Here is an 8,679-nt window from a genome sequence, read left to right on the forward strand (position 1 = left end):
GTTTGTAGCATTAAAATAAAAAGTGTGTTTGCTTTTTATACCAGTTCTAGGTGTTCTTGTTAAAATTTAAAACATTTATTTTACTCAAGTACTTTTTCTGGCAACCACAGCTGCCATTTTTTTTACCGTAAATTTTACGGTTCACTTTTAAATATACCATAAAAAGAAGAACATTCTGACTATTTTTTACAGTAGATTTCTGGCAACCACAGCTACCTTTTTTTATTTATTTTTCACAGTTTATTCACTGTTCATCTTCAGATCATAAAGCCTCTCAATCCCTGACATTACTGACTAGGACTGGATTATTTGAAACGTTAGCAATTCTTTCTAGATTTTTACAGAACATTTTAATTAAAACTGATGCTAGTGTTTCCTACATAGCTCAAATTAGAATTTTAAGACTAGAAGAAAGAAATGGCAAAAATGTTGACATTCATTCTTACGTAAGCAAATGCACATGTATACACCAAGGGCAATATCACAAGTCATCAAAAATGAGTATTATTGTGTTGATAAGGTAATCATCATGACAGTAAAATAATCATAAAAAAATAATAGTTATAAAATAAAGTAAGCTGATGCTTTTCCATTAAATGTGCTATTAGTCTGAATTAAGTGGTCCAGTATAATTCACAGCAGTCTTTAAAAACTAATCACGAATGGAATGTATTACCCAACCAGATTTATTAGGTTTTATCAATATTGTTGATTAGTTGTTGCAGTCCTACAAAATACACTTCTATGTAAACTAAATGAAACATTTTCCCAAGAGACCAGTACAAATATTAAAATGGTTGGCAAATAACTACATTTACATTTCTGGCATTTGGCAGACGCTCTTATCCAGAGCGACATACAAAAGTGCTTTAAGTCACTATCATTGAAAACATTAACACTGGTTCAGTAGGTCACAGACAGGATACCATTTGCCTAAAATTGGATTTTTTTTTTTTTTTAAACCATAAACAGTGAAAGGTAAGAGCTAGTTTAAGTGCCGGAAGAGGTAGGTCTTAAGATGTCATTTGAAGACAGTCAGAGACTCTGCTGTGTGGACATCTAGGGGAAGTTCATTCCACCACTTCGGTGCCAGAACAGAGAAGAGTCTAGATGAATACCTACCTTTTACCCTGAGAGATAGTGGGACCAGTCGGGCAGTGCTAGTGGATCGGAGGGAGCAAGGAGCCGTGCAAGGAGTAATAAGATCTTTGAGGTAAGATGGTGCTGGTCCATTCTTGGCTTTGTAGGCAAGCATCAGTGATTTGTATCTGATGCGTGCAGCTACTGGAAGCCAGTGGAGGGAATGCAGCAGTGGGGTGGTGTGGGAGAACTTAGGCAGGTTGAATACAAGCCATGCAGCTGCATTTTGGATCATTTGCAGTGGACGAGTTGCATTCAGAGGAAGACCTGCCAGTAAAGAGTTGCAGTAGTCCAGTCTTGAAATGACCAGAGACTGAACAAGTACTTGAGTAGCCTGTGTGGATAGAAATGGTCGGATCCTTCTGAGGTTGTACAGAAGAAACCGACATGAGCGTGTCACATTGGCAACATGGGAGGAAAAGGACAGTTGATTGTCCATGGTTACCCCAAGGTTGTGAGCAGTGGCTGAAGGGGAGATCATTGAGTTGTTCAGAGATAATGCAAGATCCTTGTCTGGGGATGAATCACCTGGGATGACCAGCAGTTCAGTTTTGCTGGGATTAAGTTTCAGCTGATGAGCTGTCATCCAGGATGAAATGTCTGCCAGACACACTGAGATCCGGGCAGAAGCTGTGGTATCTGAGGGAGGGAAGGAGAAGATAAATTTGGTGTCATCAGCATAGCAGTGGTATGAAAAGCCGTGTGAGGATATCACTTTGCCAAGAGTGTGAGTGTAGAGGGAGAAAAGGAGAGGACCAAGTACTGAGCCTTGTGGGACACCAATAGAGAGTCTGCGTGGGGCAGATGTCAATCCCTTCCATGTTACCTGATATGAGCGACCATCCAGGTAGGAAGCAAACCATTCCCATGCTGTTCCACAAATTCCAAGACTCCTGAGGGTGGACAAGAGAGTCTTGTGGTTAACCGTGTCAAATGCTGCAGAAAGGTCAAGGAGGATGAGGACCGATGACAGCTTGGCTGATCTAGCAGTATGTAGTTTCTCAGTGACCACCAAAAAGGCAGTCTCTGTAGAATGTGCTGCTTTGAAGCCAGACAGGATGGGATCATGGAGGTTATTCTGCAAGAGATAGTCAGACAGCTGATTATAAACAATTCGTTCAAGAATTTTTGAAAGAAAGGAGAGGAGTGATACTGGTCTGGAATTATTAATGTCAGAGGGATCCAAAGTAGGTTTCTTTAGTATAGGGATAACCCTTGCTTGCTTAAAGGCAGTTGGTACCTGTCCTGATCTAATGGATCTATTGATGACTGTGGTGATGAAGGGCAGGAGGTCAGGTGAGATGGTCTGGAGCATAGTGGAAGGGATTGGATCCAGTGGGCAGGTGGTGGGATTGGAGGAGTTGATTTGCAAAACCTCTTCTGCTGCTATGGTTGAGAGGTGCTTCAGTGAAGGAGTAGCTGAGTCTTGGCTGTGTAATGCAATAACTATTTTGTTAATTATTTATGAATTAACTACAATTGTGTTGAGATGCATACACCTAAAGTATGTTGACCACAATTTCATTTTAAAGACCTTAATTTGTAGATCAATAGCAAAAAAAAGTTGTTTAAGTCCTCTATGAAATCCTTATCTTCACTGTAGTAGTATATGATTAGTTGCTTAGACTTTAAAACAAACAGCTCTTATGGTTATACTCAGTGAATATATTGTGTTGTTTGATGTGGAGTGACAAAGTTAATGATCTTTCATCAAGTGCTAGAAATAACATACTTTATTTAAGGAAAGTTCATTAGTGCATTAGCAAAAGACTAGAATATAAATGTATTTACCATGTACCCATCCAAAATGTGTCCCTCGAGCGCATGGATGATGTCTTCTGTTTTTATTCCTCCTTCTGTAAATTCAATCCCCATGATGTCAACAATCTCCAGAGGATAACGCTCACCTCTGGTCTTCTTCAGCTTGTGTATTTTCAACTAAATTACATTTAGAACTGGTTAGATATTGTCTTTAACTTTTTATTTTTGTAGGAATTTCTTTAGGTTCATGTATGTTCAGGAATAAAGAGAACAAAACTCGACTGGAACAGCAATGGGCAGATACTCTGGTTTAATTTTGCTCAACGTTAGGCACTTTACTCAGCAAAATCTGTAAACCTCTGAAATGAGACATCTGATGGATATAATAATAATGTCATGCCACTGCTTTGTGACATTTGATGTCCACTGTTAAAGTGTTATATATACACAAATAAATGAAGTGAATAATGTGGGAATAAAGGATAAATAGGAATGTACATTTCTGTACCTTGCAGATGATTGCTACTTACTTTTTTTGTGAAGCTTGATCCTGTAAATGAGCACTGGAGTTTTCCAGAGTGCTCATGGCATTACGGCCTAAGAGGACCCTCTGCACCGAGTTGATGAAGGATGATTTCCCAGCTCCAGTTGGTCCATACAACACAGTCCTGAGGACCTCAGTGCTGGGTTTGAATTCTTTCATTTTATGCAGTAGTTGATCTTTTATCCTGTGAATCAGCAGAAAGAGTTTCATAAAGAGGAGACAGACATTGTTTTATCAGTGAATATAATGCTACACTTTATTGTTGTGTTCTTACTCTGCACACACTGAAATGATCAGTGTAACTCAGACTGACTAAACTGTGCTCTAATGTCTTTCCACTTATGGTGCATGTCTACCTGTACACCATTACCTCTACTCACTATGAGCTCTAATGTCTATTTGTACACACTTGGCATGAATATGCTGACAGGAAACAGTTATATCTGAACTATGGAAACAAAGCATTTGAATGAGCACATTATTATAAAACTGCAATCCATTGTCAGAGCTGTTGTTATAGGAAATTAACGCCTTCTGACGAGTCAGATTCAAGAAGAACATTTTTTGATAGAAATGCTTGCTTGATTAGTGGCAAAGTACTGTTTAATTTCCTGTGGAGCTCAAGGACAGAGACAGGTCGTGGACTTAAGTAAATGTGGGCTCATCTTTATTTAAACAAAACAGGGCGAATTCAAAAAATTAAGCAAAGGGCAGGGCAGGTTACAAACAGAGCCTGGATACTCAACATAGCACACACGGGTCTCTAGACTAGTAACACAGTCAAAATGACACAAGGCCACAAGCACAAAAGGAAAAGGTTTTGGTCGGGAAACTATGTGAACAAGAACACAGAACAAAGGGCTCAGTAACCCGGCATACACAAACAGACAGAGCATACACTTCACAACGAGGAGGGGCCACAGGAGGGTATAAATAGGAAATTTTTGAATAGGAACAAAACAGAAAATTTGTGAACTCAATCATGAAACACAAAGTCGCGCACACTTCTTGCTCGGGTCAGAAGCACGAGAAGGAGATTTGTGATATTCACAAGTCTTAGACACCTTTTTGTACAAAATAACACTTCAGTAAAGAAAGCAATATTTTACATAACTTTTTAAACAAAAACATAATGAAGACTTCTAGGTTTTGCTGTTGCAAAGTGTCTGAGATGATTGATAATCTGCGGGTGATAATTTATTGTTCTATATATCGTCTAAGGGTGCATTTTTCTTCGTTTTTCTTGCTCTCTCTCTCTCTCTCACACACACACACACACACCACGCACACACTGCAACAGTCAGGGATGAATGGACATCAGCTGTCATTAACCACCATTAAGTTCTTAATTGTTTGTATTGGGTAACTTGAAGAATGCAGGTCAAAAGGTCTGTGTGCTTTCTTTCCTCCCAATAGCGCTTTAGTCTCATGGTATCTTTAGTCTTCGTTGTATTCACAGATTTAACCATCTATTAGCTTCAGTAAACTCTAAGGCCATGTCTACACGTAGCTGGGTATTTTTAAAAATGGAGATTTTTCAGTTTTGGCCTTTCGTCCACATACACGCGCAGTTACTCGCTCATTGCATTAATGAACAGAGGTGCCGGAATGTAATATGAAGCTTACTGCTGCTACATACAAAACTCTGACGACACAGACCATGCAGAAGGTGATGGTGGTTTTGGACGAGACCAGGTCGGACTTCTACATTATACAATAAAATTTTCGCATGTCAAGGGCATTGTTTTCCCGTGACATGCCATTATTATTAAACTACTGCAACCTGTAATGATGTTTTGTCTAGGCTTCTGATTGGTTAGGCATGTGTTTTTCATTTGGAAAAAGATATTTTTTAACACGTAGGTCGTGTGGACAGAATTAAAAAAAAAAAAACGAAGTAGAAAAATCAACATTTTTAAAAAATACCCATCTACGTGTGGACAGGGTGTAAATCTTCACCTGTTTCTGTTCACTCTGTGTGGAGCAGCTGCCTGAGCTTCACCTCCAACTCACAGAGCAGACCAGAGCTGAGAACAGGGCTGAAGACCTAAAGTCAAAGATTTCACTTAAATGTTTCTAAAATTCCAATTTTATTCAAGACATTTAATTTCAGGGAAAATACCAGTTTTAAATCAGTTGTCCACAAGAGGGCGCAATGAATGAATATGAACCAAACGGCATTCTGAACAACTGGGTCACTGCAAACAAAGGGCACTTATTTTTAAAGGGCTGATAAAAAAAAATGAAATAAAAAGTTTCTACCTAGGTTCTCAGGCCAGTTCCAGTCTTAACTTTTCACACAGTTTTAATCATATTTGTCTTTTTAAGAAAATATCCTTTACATTTAGTCTTTGATTTGATCATATATTTTCTCATTTTGTTAAAATGTACTCTAAAATAGCATCACATTTTAGTCAGCAACATTTTAGTTTACAGGAAATTGCACAAATGAAACCAAATATTCGCAAATTTATATATAAAGCATGCAACAAAAGTATGTAAAAACTGCCCTTGTGAAAACCTGATCTCCAGAAATAATAATATTACAATAAGTAGACAGTAGTAATACAGCATCATGAGGTCTTTATGTTGGAGTTATTCTGTTTGAGCAGTGTGTACAGGTGAGGAGGTGAGAGAGCTGGACAGATAAACAGGCTGCATGAGGAAGCATTGGCTAAAAAGTATAAAAAATCATAAGATAAATCTTAAAAGATCATTTGTTAAAAAATTATTTGTAGGTTAAGGGGAAATTTTAAATGATAAAATACAAAATGCACTTAATGGTTGTCCACAGTTTCACTTTGAACCTCTTTAATTTATATGTCTTTCAGGACTAGTTATGCTTTTCCATCTCTCGTTCCACATAGTCATTGGCAAAATTTAGAATATCTCTTAGTGCTGTGAGGATGAGCATGTCAGTATCTGGATCTTGGGTGATGGATTCAGAGTAGTTCTGCACAGGGTAGATGCTGAGAAAATAAAGAACAACATGTGTTATATGTTGAAACACATAAGACTGCAGGCGACTTGACTTAACTCAAAATAACTCCACACACAGCCATTAATGTCTAAACTGTTGGGCCCAAAGTATCAATATTTTGTGTGGCCACCATTATTTTCCAGCACTGCCTTAACCCTCTTGAGCATGGAGTTCACCAGCACTTCACAGGTTGCCACTGGAGTCCTCTTCCACTCCTCCATGATGACATCAGAGAGCTGGTGGATGTTAGAGACCTTGCACTCCTTTGGGACGTTTGGGATCATGTTGGAATACTGCCCTGCGGTCCAGTCTCTGAAGGGAGGGGATCATGCTCTGCTTCAGTATGTCACAGTACATGTTGGCATTCATGGTTCCCTCAATGAACTGTAGCTCCCCAGTGCCGGCAGCACTTATGCAGGCCCAGACCATGACACTCCCACCACTATGCTTGACTGTAGACACACTTGTCTTTGTACTCCTCACCTGGTTGCCACCACACATGCTTGAAACCATCTGAACCAAAGAAGTTTATCTTTGTCTCATCAGACCACAGGACATGGTTCCAGTAATCCATGTCCTTAGTCTGCTTGTCTTCAGCAAACTGTATGCCGGCTTTCTTGTGCATCTTCAGTAGAGGCTTCCTTCTGGGACGACAGCCATGCAGACCAATTTGATGCGGTGTGTGGCGTATGGTCTGAGCACTGACAGACTTACCCCCACCCCTTCAACCTCTGCAGCAATTCTGGCAGCACTCATACGTCTATTTCCCAAAGTCGACCTCCGGATATAACGCTGAGAAGGTGCACTCAACTTCTTTGGTGGACCATGGTGAGGCCTGTTCTGAGTGGAACCTGTCCTGTAAAACCGCTGTATGGTCTTGCCCACCGTGCTGCAGCTCAGTTTCAGGGTCTCGGCAATCTTCTTATAGCCTAGGCCATCTTTATGTAGAGCAACAATTCTTTTTTTTCAGATCCTCAGAGAGTTCTTTGCCATGAGGTGCCATGTTGAACTTCCAGTGACCAGTATGAGAGGGTGTGAGAGCGATAACACCAAATTTAACACACCTGCTCCCCATTCACACCTGAGTAACACTAACGAGTCACATGACACCGGGGAGGGGAAATGGCTAATTGGGCCCAATTTGGACATTTCCACTTAGGGGTGTAGTCACTTTTGTTGCCAATGGTTTAGACATTAATGTCTGTGTGTTGAGTTATTTTAAGGGGACAGCAAATTTACACTGTTATACAGGCTGGACACTCACTACTGTACATTGGAGCAGAGGGGCATTTCTTCAGTGTTGTCACATGAAAAGATCTAATAAAATATTTACAAAAATGTGAGGGGTGTACACACTTTTGTGAGATACTGTATATGGGCACTCTTAAGTGCGAAGCTGTTTTACCTTCTTATGCCTACCTGGCTAAGGTTAATATTCGCTAACATTAGCTGTAGCCCGCCATAAGTTTTTACTTTGTCCCTAAGATGACGCTATAACCTTTAGCCTGTATTTGTACAAAATTTAAAGATAAATTATGAAATAAAACCTAATCATATTAAATATTAATTCATGTTGAATAACTTACCTATAAAAAAGTTTTTGCTTCTAGACTGCAAATTCCAAGTCCATGTGGAAGGTTCCAGTGAGGAGACTCGTGCTGCACTACTCCACATGTGCAGACCCCAATTTGCTTTTTCTCTCTGGGAATGCAAAGTTTCATGTCCAGTTTACTTAATTAACTTAGTATTATAATTGTTTGATGTAAAAAAAGGGGGCATTACTCACATTATGTTAGTTAAATTAACAGGATAATGAGTTAGAAGTAAAGCATACTGATATATTTTAAGGAAGCACAAGTGTTACCTTTTACAGTGTGTACTTTGAAAAAAAAAGGGCACCAACTTCAGAAAAAAATAAACATGGAGAGGCAGAAGTAAGAAAGTGGTGAATTAATTCTAATTAGATTAGATTAGATTAGATTAGATTAGATTCAACATTACTGTCATTGTACAAAGCAAATAAAATACATTTACCATATTAGTTAGTGGTATAAACTCTATTAAGGGAATATCACTGAATATATGTTTCCCAGTCGCAAAATCATAATAGATGTATACATATACACAGATGCCTATATTTAATAAACTTTTGTTTAACATGCAAGAAAATTGTTAGTGCAATTAGCATAATAAAGATTAAAATGTTCATGTAAAGATCAGACAATAGTAAAAAAATAAAACAAAACAACACAAC

This window comes from Hemibagrus wyckioides, linkage group LG26 (assembly GCF_019097595.1).
Source record: "Hemibagrus wyckioides isolate EC202008001 linkage group LG26, SWU_Hwy_1.0, whole genome shotgun sequence".
NCBI lineage: Eukaryota > Metazoa > Chordata > Actinopteri > Siluriformes > Bagridae > Hemibagrus > Hemibagrus wyckioides.